We start from the raw sequence: 14,034 nt of genomic DNA, 5'->3' as shown, positions 1-14,034 counted from the left end.
AACAAGGCTGGACCCCCACTAACATGAGGGAATAGAACAAATCCCTGAAATGCTCTACCCAATCCCATTTCTCACTCAGAACCTGAGAGTCTGTGGACAGACAGGGCTACCGCTGTTGAAGAAGAGCCTCTCCAGGAGTTGCAGCTTGGGCCCCAGAAGGCCTGAGACAGAAACATTCTAAATAAGGCTCTCCCCAATTCCCCTCACCATATACTTTCTTTACAGAAGAATAACAAGAAAATAAAACTGGGCAGATTCCCGTAGCATATTTTAAAGGGGTGGGGGGAGGCCCTCTTCATCCCGCACAGCCAATCCTGCCGGTACCTAGGAGCTTCGAGGGGTAGGTTATGGGGTCCTCACACCATAGCCCTGCAAGAGTCACATGGGTTACCAACTCCTAGGGTAACATGTAGCCGAGGTCTAGATTGAGAATCCACAGTTAAAGAAGCTGCGACTCTTCTCACCGCACTTACACACATCCCACATCAGCAATGTTATTATTGGCATAGCAAAGAAAGCCGTCCCTCAATTCAATATTGCACCTAACTGAATGGAAAATGCCCGTTTATTTGGGTGTGTTTACCTAAAGTCATCCAAGAGTCCCTACGAAAGACTTGGTGCAAGCTGGTACCCGCAAGGACTCACACTCTCGCTCACAGCATACCGTGGGCTTTCTCTGTGGTACCATGCAGGTCAGTCACAATTATTAGATTACCACCTTCAAAAGAACTACTTAAATTATTATGAGAGACACTTGTCACAAACAGAAATGCCCTTCAAATCAAATTATCGCACACAGGACTAACGGAAGCGATGCGCAGAAAATGTTGAAGGCGCTAGAAGACCCAGAACAAAAGTGCCCAGGGCCATGCCTGTGGCTGCGCTCCCCCCCCATCCCCCAAGCATGCCCAGAGCCAGGTCACTGTCATTGTCTCGGTACCATTCACAGATGATGTATTGGTTGGCAGGATGTTGTCCATAAACTACTGCATACGGGTTTTGGTAAGCACTGTGTACGCCTGCCCATTGGCGGCATAAACAACTTGAGTTCCTGCGGGGTATGCGCCACTGTAAGGACCTTAGCCTTAGACCTCAGGGGTTGGTGTAGCATAGGTGGTGTAGGGAGGCAGCAACGAGGCCACTGCAGACAGGATTGCTGAGCCAACGTAAGCTGCGTTCGTTCTGGAATCCTGCAGTGTAAACTTCCATGCCAAGTAATCGTCTGTGCTCTCTGTACAGAGACTGATAGTCTTCCCATCTCGGCAGACGATCTGCAGCAGACAGTCTCTGGGCTTCCCATCTGGTGGTTGGATGTCCCCACACTCATGCCCGGTACGGATACTGATGCAGTCCACACGCATGTGGACCTTACCCTCAATGATCTACCGAGTCTGGTCAGCATAGTAGATCAGGTGACCATCTGACCACAGGTCGAACCAATTCTTCCAACGTTTCAGAATGGTGCTCTGCTGAAGTAACCATGCACTCTTCACGAACGCCACCTCTTCAGTTGAGATGGTAAGTGGTTCCCGGCTCCCTGCCCCTGCCAGATTCCTGGCCTGGAACACGTGTAACACTTCCCACACAGGAAATGTGACCTGTGGTCATGTTGGCCCAGAACTGTGTATTTTATTCTTATGAAAAGTTCTTAATACAGTGCCTAATTTATTAAAATATTTGTTTTTGAATGATATCTTTGTGTCATTTATGCACAATTTTATCATCTTAAGGCTACTAAAGCCTTTTCCTCTATGTTTCACTTACCTGTAAATAAAATTTGTTGGTAATTTGACTTTTATGCCTGTGTGGCAGGGTTATTTCCCACCCCTGCTTTTTTCTAAGTGCATATTCTATTTAGCGATTACAACATCAAAATATCATCCCTGCCCTATTTTAATGCTGTGACTCCTTGTGATAAGTAACATGAATATAATTGTTTAATTATTATCCAGCATCAGAAGGTCTTATTTGGTTTTGCTTTGCATTTTTTCCTGTCCAGGCATAAACACAACCCAATACAATATTATCTCAATTAGCTCTGCCTCAGAGACATTAGTAGTTCTTCAACCACAATTTCATTCAAAGTTTGTCTGGAATACTTTTGGTTCTTTGTATTTACATAAGCTTTTAAGATCAATCTAATAATTTAAAAAATCTACAAGGACTTATTTTTGTATTATTCTAAGTGCCTATTTTCATGTTGATACCATGTTGTTTCAATAGCTAAAGTTGTGCAATGTATTTTGAAGTCAGGTAGTATGGTTTTTGTTTTGTATTGTTTTGTTTTTGTTTGTCTTTTCCTTGCTCAAATTTTTTTCTATGATCATTCCAGAATTTTGTGGCTAAATGTGAATTTGGGGATATTTTTATATTTTTGTGAGCAATATCATGGAAATTTCTGTAAAAATTACATTTAATCTATGCTTTGGATAGATTGTATATTTCAATAATATTGAGTATTGATAGTTTGTGACCATAGGCTATCTTTACATTTACTGGTGACTTCATTGATCGATTATATCTTACAATTTTTCAGTGTGAAGATATTTTATAATTTTAGTTAAATTTGTTCTAAAAACCAAATTGCTTTAAACATTATTATGGATTATTTTCCTAATTTTATTTTTAAGTATTTTGTTATTAATGTATATAAAATAAACTTTTTATATTTATTTTGTAGTCTGTAATTCAACTGTATCAAATGATTAGATTTAATAATAATTTTCATGGTATTTGCAGGTTTTTCAATTAGATCATTTGCAACCAGGAACAATTTATTAGTTTTCTTTCCAACTCAGAAAATGCATTTCTTCCTCTTACTTAATTGTACTGGATAAAACATGTAGTTTTATATTGAATATGTATGGTGAAAGGGGACATCTTTTTGTTTGTCCACATATTAAACCAAAATATCTGAAAATGTCTTTCTTTGTTATGGTGATAGTTCTTCATGTCATATAGCCTTTACTATGTTGCACATTCCTTCTAAATATATTTGTAGTTTTTAGCATGAAAAATTTTACCACATAATTTTTATTTATATACTCCAGATTTTATTCCACCCCCTTTTGTCACCCTCCAACTGTTTCATATCCCATACCTCCTCCCCATACCCTGTCTCCATGAGGATGTCCCCACCTCCCAACCTCCACCCCACCTGACCTCTAAACTCCCTGGGGCCTCCAGTCTCTTGAGGGTTAGGTGCATTATCTCTGATTGAGCCCAGACCCAGAAGCCCTCTGCTGTATATGTGTTGGGGGCCTCATATTAGCTGGTGTATGCTGCCTGTTTGGTGGTCTAGTGTTTGAGAGATCTTGGAGGTCCAGGTTAATTGAAACTGCTGCTCCTCATATATCCTAGCCACCCCTTATCCCAACCCTATCACCTCCTCTTTCCTACAGATCTACTGTTAATCTGTTTCCCTTTTAAAAAGTACAGGCCTCCCAGCAATATAATCTAAACTCAGCATAGCATATGTAATAAGACTAGACCCAAAGCTTCATATCAAAGTTGGTCCAGGAACCCAGAAGGAGCCAAAGGGTCCTGAGAGTAGGTAAAAGTCAGAGATACACTCACTCCCATTGTTAGGAATCCAAGAAAAAATCCCAAGCTAAAGAAGCACATCTTGTATGAAAAGAGTCTGGTTCAAACTCTGTGGTTGCAGCTTTAGTCTCTGTGAGTACCTACGAGCCCCAATTAGTTAATTCTATGGTCCATGTTCTCCTGGTGTTTGCAACCCCTGTGACTCCTACAATCTTTCTCCAAGCTCTTTTCTTCAGAGTTTCCAGAGCTCTGCCTAATGTTCGTCTGTGGGATGGATCATAAGCAAAGAGGTTTATGAATGGGCTATGCACCGATTCTATAAGTATAGAAAAGTATCATTAGAAATCATTTCATTAACTATCTTTTTTCCCAATAAGTTTGGTTGTACCATAGGTGTCTGAGCCATTCAGCTTCTGGATACTGGTGATCTAGGTAGTGTCTAGAATGAGCTTGTGGTTCTGTTTTCAATTTCTTTCCTAAGGGGGTGTGGGGGGGAGGTTGTCTAGGCATTGCTCTATGCCATACACAGAAGTATGGAGCAGTGGATCTGGGTTCAGTTTTCTGTTTTCTCCCTTGGGGTGTTTAGGCATCACTGTACACAGGTAGGGAAAGAATGAGTCAGAATCCATAACGGGTGTGTCAGCAGGATCCTAGTCCAGCAGTGAATACCAAAGGAAGAAGGTCTTCTCTGAAAATATTAGTGTTACAGCTCTTTTAGATAATATTCAATGACACAGCTCTCTTAAATATATCCAGTGAAACATACTTCTTAGATGATATTCAGTGAAATGCCTGTTCTCTTTACTCAGGGTTAACAATGCTTATATAAACCGTAGAGAGTGGGAAAGTTTCATTGACTGAGTCTTAAGGTTCTGGGGATACCTCATTTAGATACAGAGGCATTCCTGGAAGTTGAACCTGTAATTTACCAAGAATTACTTGACATTCCTCAGGGAGTATGTCAGGTTTGGGCTCACCAGATATGATAGAGCAGAGAAAGTCCTGATGGGAAAGGAATCCTCCATTTTATACCAAGCTCAGGGGAGCTGTCCAGACAGGGTAGACTATGACATTTAAATAGCAGGATCTTCTAATAGGCTTCCTTTCATGGCATAGGGCTCAGGTTAGACCAGTCATTGGTGAGATATTCCCACAAACTTTGAGCCACCATTTTCCCAGCTCATCTTGCAGGCGGGAGAAATTGTAGGTCACAGATTTTTGTGGCTGGGTTGGCGTCCAAGTCTTACCACTGGGAGTCTAGCCTGGTTACAGATATGGCTGGTTCAGGCACCACAGTGTCCTTTCCTAGAAGTCCTTGCTAGGGTCAACCTCAAGAGTTCTGGAAATTTCCACTGCACTTTCAATACTACTCCTTGAAATTATTAGTTTTCATCAAAAGTTTAACTTGTCCCAAATATATTTAACTACTGAGAAGACCACATAACTCTTTTACATTTTGCTTTCGAAATATTTCTTATTTACATTTCAAATGATTTCCCCTTTTCTGGCTCCCCACTCCCCGAAAGTCCCATAAGCTTTCTTCCCTCCCGCTATTCCCCCATCCACCCCTTCCCACTTCCCTGTTCTGGTATTCCCCTATACTGCTGCACTGAGTCTTTCCAGAGCCAGGGGCCACTCACATTTTGCTTTCTTATGTTGTAATTTATCATTAAGATTATACAAACTATGCCTCCATTTCATAGGTTGACTTGATTCTGAATTAGTTCATTTTATTTATGCATTTCTTGATTTGTCTATATTTTCACCTAAACTCATTAATAATATTAACTATAATTTGTCATTCCTACAATATCTTTTTTGGATTTTAGAATATAGGTTATTTGAGTTTATATATTTAGTGAATTTCATTCTCTACAATCCTAAAGAATTTAAGACTGCCAAAGCTACCACTTCAACATTCAGTTTTCTGAGTCATGAGGGTGTCCTGTCCCTTCATTTTTATATGTTTGCATTTTCATAATGTTTGACCTTTCTAAAAAAAACTTCTCATATTTACAGTTTAAAATAAATATTTAAAATAAAATAGTGCTTCCAGCACTATTCTAAATTACATTGCTTATCTTAATTTTTTTCTTTTTAAATTAGTTTTTACTAATATGTCAAGTATTTTGGAATATTGCTATGATATAAATGACCTTGCTAAATAAGTTCATTAATTCTGCTGATTTATCTACAGATTCTTTTTCAAATTTGTTTGCACACAGTGTTTATTTTTCTTTTCAAAATCTTTTCATCTTAGTTACATTCTCTTTTCTCACATCATTGACCATGTTCTTTTGAGAAAAACTAGAAGATGGTGAAAGTAGTTATCCATTTTTTCCACACACTCAGAAGGAAAACATCCAATATTTGCCTTTGAGTTTGATTATCTGTTGAAAATTTGTAAAAACAAACAAACAAACAAAATCAATAAAAAAACAAAAACAGCCTTTTATATGTTCAGTATTACTTTTTATAAATTCCTGAGTTTAATCAAATGATTCCTATCCCTCTGTACAGAACTCATAGAATTGTTTATTTATTTGATGGATTGGACCATATTACATAAGTGTTAAGGCTCCTCTTGCTTTGCTGAATAAACATTACTTTATGGTGTATATTTCCTTTTTACATATCATAGGATTTCTTTTTATGATGATTTTACATGATTACTAGTTCATTAAAATGGTCTAATTTCAAAAATTATTTTCAATTTGTAGATACTTTCTCTCAGTTTATATTCTATTGCTTGAATTATATGTGTATGTGAAATCCAACTAAACATTTATTTTAAAAATCCTTGATAAACTATAAATATTATATATTTTACCTTTAGTACTGCATTTTTAAAAAAAAAATTTATAAAGGATAACATTTAATTGGAGATGGCTTACAGGTTCTAAGGTTCAGTCTATAATCATCATGGCAGGAAGCAGGGCAGTATCCAGGCAGGCAGGGCCCTGGAGGAGCAGTTTTACGTCTTGATCTGAAGGCCGACAGGAGAAGACAGTCTTCAGGCAGCTAGGAGACAGGTGTCAAAGTCCCCCAACAGTGACACACATCCTCCAACAAGGCAGATTTCCTAATAGTGCTACTCCCTGGGACAAGCATATTCAAACCACCACATTCTGCATTCTGGCCACTATAGGCTTGTTCAAACACATGAGTCTATGGAGGGCATACCTACCTATAGGATAATTAAAAAAAAAAAACAATTAGTCCAAATTCCAAAGTCCCATACTCTGTAACAGTTTCAATAATGTTACAAGTCCAAAGTTCAAAGTCTCTTCTGAGATTCATGCAATCTCTTAGCTGTAATCCCCTATAAAATCAAAAAGCAGATAACATAGTTCCAACATCACAGGGCATATATTGCCATACCAAAATGACATTATAAGGAAATCCTGGAAAAAAGCAAGACCAAAAGCCAGTGGGCAAACTCCAAAATTCTACATCTCCATGTCTGATGTCAACTCTTTTCTGCTTTGTAGATTGCAACACAATTATTTCTCTTTGGCTGGTTCCACTCTGTTAGCAGATTTCCTCAACAGGTATCCCACTTCTCAGACATCACTACTATCTTGGGGTATCCAAGGCAACTTTAACTTTATAACTTCTTGTTACAGTGTCTGGGATCTATATGTGATCTCTGGGCTCCTCCACAGGGCTCGAGTCTCTTTTTTAGCACTACTCTAGGCTCTGATTGAATCCACTCCACTGCTGCTGTTCTTGGTGGTCATCCCACGGTACTGGCATCTCCAATTCACTGGAGTCTTCTGCTGCAACTATGCTTTACCAGTAGCCTCTTATAGGCTCCCTTCATGGTGCCAAGCCTTAACTTCTTTGCACAACTCCTTGAGTCCTGGGCCATCAACTTCAAATGAGGCTGCACCTTCACCTACATCCTTCCCTGGCCTCTCATGATATCAATCGTCAGCTGCTCTCCATGACCCCCTTTATACCTTCAAAACTAGTACCATCTGGGTGATTCTTATATATCGCTAAGTCCACCGCATCATAAGGTACATCCTTGCCTATATACAGAACACAGCTTCTTTATGCTCCCAGAAAACACTTTCCAGAAGATTTTACCCCAATGATCTGGCTTCTTCTTTTTTTAAAAAATATTTTAGGGAAATTTAATAAACAATGATCTGAGGTTCAAGTCAATAACTTGTCACAGGAGAAAGACTTGGCCAGGATTCCTGATTTCCAAGTTGAATGAAGCTCCCTCTCTGTGTGCTAGTCTGCAGCTGTTAGAGCAAGCTAGTTGCTGGCTCGAGGTAGGGTGCTTTCCAAGATGTCCTGCTCTTGGAGTTCTTACTGTGGACAGCAATGCTGTAAAGCACATGGAGAAAGGAGAGACTGTGTTTCCCTTTCATGTCACTAGGAAATAAAATAAAGCATGTTGTGGCCCAAAGGTGTGAGCCCCATATTCTGGCTGCTGAGACTTTGTTGTGAAGACCTGCAAGTACCACATTATCCCAGTTTACAAGCCAGCCTAGGAATCCATACCAGAGTTTTATCTCTTGACATCTAGTAAAAATTGTCTAGATCTTTGCCTGTAATAACCTATGTTCCCCTGTATCATCACCTTCTTCGTGGGGCTCCTGTGGATCTGGCTTGGCTCTTTGAAGTTCTGAACCATGTTGGCTAAGGACTGAGGCTGCTAAAGCATGCAGGGACGTTGAAAAAGAAAGAAGCTCAACTGGGGGTGGTAGCACACACTTACTGTTCCAGCACTAAGGAGACCAAGGCAGGAGTCTCCCCACAAGTTTGAGGCCAGACCAGATTATGGAGTGAGGTCCTGCCTCTAGAAAAAAAATTCTCAGGCCTGGAGAGATTATGGTTCAGTGGTTAAGAGCACTAGCTGCTCCTTCAGAGGATGCAAGTCACAGTTGTGCAATCATTTAAACACAGCCTCCATTCTAGTGACTACATGGAGAATTTGGAAACACACCTGAGAGCTTTGACAGGGAATGTTCCCAACAAGACTGTGTGTTCCTTGTCCAGATGTGGCTGACTTCAGACTCAGGAACATTAAACTAATACAAAAACAAGACTCAGCAATGCACGTGCTGGGCTCCGTGACAAGAGGCCATGAGCAATGGAGATTGTATTTCACCTATTGTCATGGTGACCAAACCAGGGTGGATTCTGGCAGAAAGAGAAAGAAATAAAACCCAGAAGACAGTGAGTTCTAGGAGTCTGGGCGCAGGGAAAGCCAGACCAGAGATGGAGATGACTGGGAGACTCTTTCTTTTTTCTTATTTTGAATAAGAGTGTTTTGATTGCATGTACGTCTATGCACCATGTACATGCCGGATGCCCATGAAAACCAGAAGACAGCATCAGATTCTCTAGAATTAGTGTTACAGACCATTGTGAGCCATCATGAATACCGGGATTGATCTGGCTTCTTCTTAATCCTTGATAATATGCTAGCTCCAGCTAACCAGCATCAATTGTCCCAGTAGTCCCTTCTATTCTTGACTCTAAAGCCAGAGACAAGTGGCCAAAACTGCCGGAATTCTGCTGCTTGCTGCTTCTGGAACATGGGCCCCTTGTTCTCTTTAATTATCACCAGCTTTACACTTTCCAACTCCTTCACTGCCTAAATTTGGCTCTCCTGGAACATGCTCTGTAGACCTTGAACTCAGAGATCTGCATGGCTCTACTCCTAAATGCTGGGATTAAAGGCACGTATCACCATACCCGGATTTAAGTTTTTCTTTATCTAGAACTTGTTCTGTCCCAGGCTGGCCATGAACTCAGAAATCTGTCTTGCCTTTGTCTCCTGGGATTAAAGGTGTGTACTACCATGCCTGGACTTAAGCTTTTCATGGCCCTATTAGTTCATTTATATCATTTTTATTCAGCATGTTGATCCTTTCTTTAACATTTACTCCATTGTTTTTGTCTTCCTGTGTATTTATTTAAAAGAGAAGCATTGCATTTGTTTTATTTTTATCATTAATTTCCACTCCCAAGTTGTAGTACTTTAATCTTAATTTTCTTTTTCATCACATATTCTATGAATTTCATATTTTTAGGTTATGAGTTTATATAATAGTTTCTTTCTTATATTTTTCTTTTATAATGATTAATGGCCCTTATCTTTTCCTTAACATTTTAATTCAAATACAAGTGTCACTTGCTTTCTTTTTTCTTATAACATTACCCTTCCTTATTTAGTTATTATTATTATTGAATATATAGAGATGACATATTCTTTAACATTACGTTTAAATGAATTTTTTCTAGGAAATGGTTTTCCAAATACTATTACTAATGATAAATGTAATGCATATTTTAAAGCATAACAATGACTCTAGAGACTGGGTGTACAGCACACCTATAATCCAATGTGTTCAGAAGGCTGATGCAGAAGGATTGCAATGTAGAAGCCAGCTTGCATAAAACAGTGGATTTTAATTTAGCCATGACAATTTAGTGAGATATTGTCTCAAAAGTAAAAATAATATAATTGACACAAAAGATGTAGCTCAATGGTAGAGCACTTGCCTAGAACAAATAATGCCCTGATGTTTCTTCATACCCTAGATTACTTTTACAAATGATGATATCTTTTTGCCTAGGTTCTTAATCAGTCAACTGTGAATTTATATGGCAGGTCTATTTGCAATGTAGACTTACACTTTTGCAATGATCCAACTATAGACTACTTTTTTCAAACAAAGATCCTTTCTGTGGTTTCTTGTCACCTTAAACAAACAAACACAAAATCAGCTGTAAGAACTACCCTGTTAATATGATTCATCTCTATTGCTGTTGCTTTAAAGATAGCCAGTTACATAACTCCTAGGTTATATTCAGAGCAGCACAGAGGGTATTTGCAGCAAGGATATATGTCTCTCTCTTCTGTCTCTCTGTCTCTGTCTCTGTCTCTCTCTGTCTCTCTGTCTGTCTCTCTCTCTCTCTCTCTCTCACACACACACACACACACACACACAGACACACACACACACATTTATTTTGAGAAAAGTTTTTACTATATAGGTTCTGACTTTCCTGGAGCTTGCTCTGTAGTCTAGGTTGTCCTCAAACCCACTTGTGTCTTCCTCCCAAGTACTGAGACTAAAGATATGCACTACGACATCCAGATGAATACCCCCCCCCCTTTGTCCATTATTGTATATCTATTTGACTTTTGTTAATTGAAACCCTTTTGTTCTGTATTAAGATCCATTTTAATGACCAGCTTTTAAAGTGAAATTTGAATTTCTATTTTATTATTCTTTGTGTGTCTTGATTTCTTAAATAGAAAAGTAATTTCTTTTTAGCATATTAATCAATTTTAAATACACTTTAGGATCATTAGCAATCACTAAGAGAAGTAATAAATATTTCTGGAATGAAAATTTCTAGGAAGCGTAATCTTCATGAAAATATTTTAAGTAATGTTGTGTGTTTGGCAAGTTGGTCAAATAATCAACATCAAAATTCCCAGTTTTCCGAATCTGTGAGAAGTATCCTAATATCATTCTCTGAAATAGATGTTCTTTACAAGAATCATGAATATGATATTTAATGAGATAGACTAAAAGTAACACAAGTTGATGTGGTATCTGTAACTTCTTTCTGTATGAATCAGGACTTTCTTGAAATTGTGACAATGTAAAAATAAATTGGATACAGAAGCCTATAATATTTCATGTTATTAAATCATCCTTGAATTGAACATTTAAAAATCTATCCAAGAACTTTACTCATTTGTTATGTGAGTTGGTAATTAGATGCATAAAGAGCCTTGATATTGAACTTCTCAGTAGCTAGAATTTCCAGACTTTATAAGCTCCTCAGTTTGTGCTTTGTTACAGCCTAATGTATGATAGTTGCTGCAGAAAGAAATATTATGCTGGCCCTCAGGGCTTCAGTCCTTTTCCATTACACAATACCAGATCAAGTTCACCACTCCCTGCTCATTCCTCCCCACTTCCCACCCCTTCCACTTTCCCTCCCAAGTCCCTCCCTCCCTCCCCACTTGTGATTGCTTTCTTCTCCCTCCCAAGTGGAACTGAGGAGTCCTCACTTGGGCACTTCAGTTTGTTGAACTTTTTGAGTTCTGTGGCTAATATCCACTTATTAGTGAGTACATACCATGCATGTACTTTTGGGTCTGAGTTACCTCACACAGGATGATATTTTCGAGTTCCATCCATTTGCCTGCAAAACTCAGGATGTCCTCGTTCTTAATAGCTTAGTAGTATTCCATTGTGTAAATGAACCACATTTTCCCCTCCAGAATGAACCAGAGACCTGGGAGGTGAGAGACTCTCAGGGACTCAAAGGGAGGGACCTTAGATGAAATGCCCAACAGTAGGGAGAGGGAACTTATAGAGCCCACCTCCAACAGGAAGATAGGCCATCAAATGAGTGAGAGGGGGACCATCCCACAGTCACAACTCTGACCCATAATTGTTCCTGTCTGAAAAAATTACAGGGATGGAAATGGAGAGGAGCCTGAGGAAAAGAAGATCCAGCGATAGGCCCAAAGTGGGATCTAGCTTAAGGGGAGGTCCCAAGGCCTGACACTATTACTGAGGCTATGGCGCACTCACAAAAAGGGACCTAGCATGATCACACTCCGGAAGACCCAAAAAGCAGATGAAAGAATCAGATGCAGATTTTTGCACCCAACCAATGGACAGAAGCAGCTGACCCCTGTTGTTGAACTAGGGAAGGCTGAAAGAAGCTGAGGAGAAGGGCGACCCTGTAGGAGGGCCAGCAGTCCCAATTAATCTGGACCCATGAAATCCCTCAAACACTGGACCAACAAACAGGCAGCATACACCAGCTGACATGAGGCCCCCAACACATGTAGTAGAGGTCTGTGTTTATTAAGGAATGCTTCACCTAACCCTCAAGGGACTGGAGGCCCCAGGGAGTTTAGAGTTCAGGTGGGGTGGTGGGTGGGGACAGCCACGTGAAGACAGCAGGGTGGAGAGGAGGTATGGGATGTGAAACAGTGGACTGGGGTGCGGTGGGGTGGATAAAATATGGAGTGTAAAAAATTAATTAAATTAAAAAGAAAAGAAAAATATTATTTCATGAGTTCTAAGCTAGTTTCCAAACTGAGCAGTTCACAGACCCAGATTCTAACAACTGAGAAGAAAATGATGCCTTTGAAAATTATGTAGGAGAAAAAACAAGATTTTTCCCTAAATTTTCCCTAGAAGGACATTTAATTACTTCATTAGAGGGCCATACATGAAGAAAGGGATTATTAGTAGTGACCCTATAAATCTGTCAGGTCTTGATGTCTGGAACCTTATAAATTGGTCTATGACTTCCAGAGAAATGGAAATAAAGGATTTGTAATTGACATAACTATTTTCTTAATTTAAAAACTCAATTATTGAATTATATCTTGTGCATGAAGGAAGAGTAGAACAACCTTTCATAAAGTTGACATCTTTTAATTGTAATCTGTATTCTTAGTATTTTTAGTTTGCTTTGTAAAAACAATAACTTTGTGTTCTTATACATGAAGATTTAGTATCTCTCAAGGATAAGCCGCCTTACTGGTTGTACAATGTGGAATTGTCACTCTTTAAACCATATGCACATCACCAACAAAAGCAGACTCAGATGTGCATATGGTTTAAAGAGTGACAATTTGTGTCACTCTTATACATGAGCTAGTAATAGTGAAATTTCACATTTGACACATGTCTGATAATATAAGGGGAGAAACCCAGTCTATAAATTTCAAAATGGTAATCATCCAATGACTAAATCTTCTAACAATAATTAGCTGTGCGTATTTCTTTGCTTAGGGATGTGGCCCTGTGAAGATTTTCCCCTTCCAAGTTGCCATTTTGTTTAAGCAGTACTTTATAAGAGAGACTATTTCTCAGGAGAATTCCTGATATTCTGACTCTTACAATCTTTCTGTTCCCTCTGCTAATGTTGTCTCTGAGACATAGATACAAGAACTATGATGTAGATGGATATGTTAGGACTAGGCACACCATGATCTGTTGTTCTCTGCAGTATGTCCAATTGTGGTATTCTGGAATGATCTCCTTTTCCTTTTTTTTTTTTAAATATTTTTATTTTCTATATTCTTTGTTTACATTCCAAATGATTTCCCCTTTCCCGGAACTCCCCTCCCCATATGTCCGATAAACCTTCTCTCGATCCATTCTCCAATCACCTACCTCCTTTTTCCCCCTCTGTCCTTATATTCCCCTCCAATGCTAGATCAATCCTTTCCAGGATCAGGACCTTCTCCATACTTCTTCATGGGAGTCATTTGTTATGTGATTTGTGCCTTGGGTATTCAGGGCTTCTTGGCTAATTAATATCCACTTATCAGAGATTGCATTCCATGTGTATTCTTTTGTGACTGGGTTACCTCACTTAGGATGATATTTTCCAGATCAAACCACTTGCCTAAAAATTTTGTGAATTAATTGTTTCTAATTGCTGGGTAGTATTCCATTGTGTAAATATACCACATTTTCT

The 14,034-nt window shown here is 39.0% G+C and overlaps 1 pseudogene; it reads right to left on the bottom strand.

Moving 5' to 3' along the window:
• Window positions 1-801: 801 nt before the first annotated feature.
• Window positions 802-8,191, bottom strand: LOC127673281 (pleckstrin homology domain-containing family B member 2-like; annotated as a pseudogene).
• Window positions 8,192-14,034: the final 5,843 nt, after the last annotated feature.

The sequence above is a fragment of the Apodemus sylvaticus genome, chromosome 22, assembly GCF_947179515.1.
Source record: "Apodemus sylvaticus chromosome 22, mApoSyl1.1, whole genome shotgun sequence".
NCBI classification, from domain to species: domain Eukaryota; kingdom Metazoa; phylum Chordata; class Mammalia; order Rodentia; family Muridae; genus Apodemus; species Apodemus sylvaticus.
This window is presented reverse-complemented; position numbering and strand designations above follow the sequence as displayed.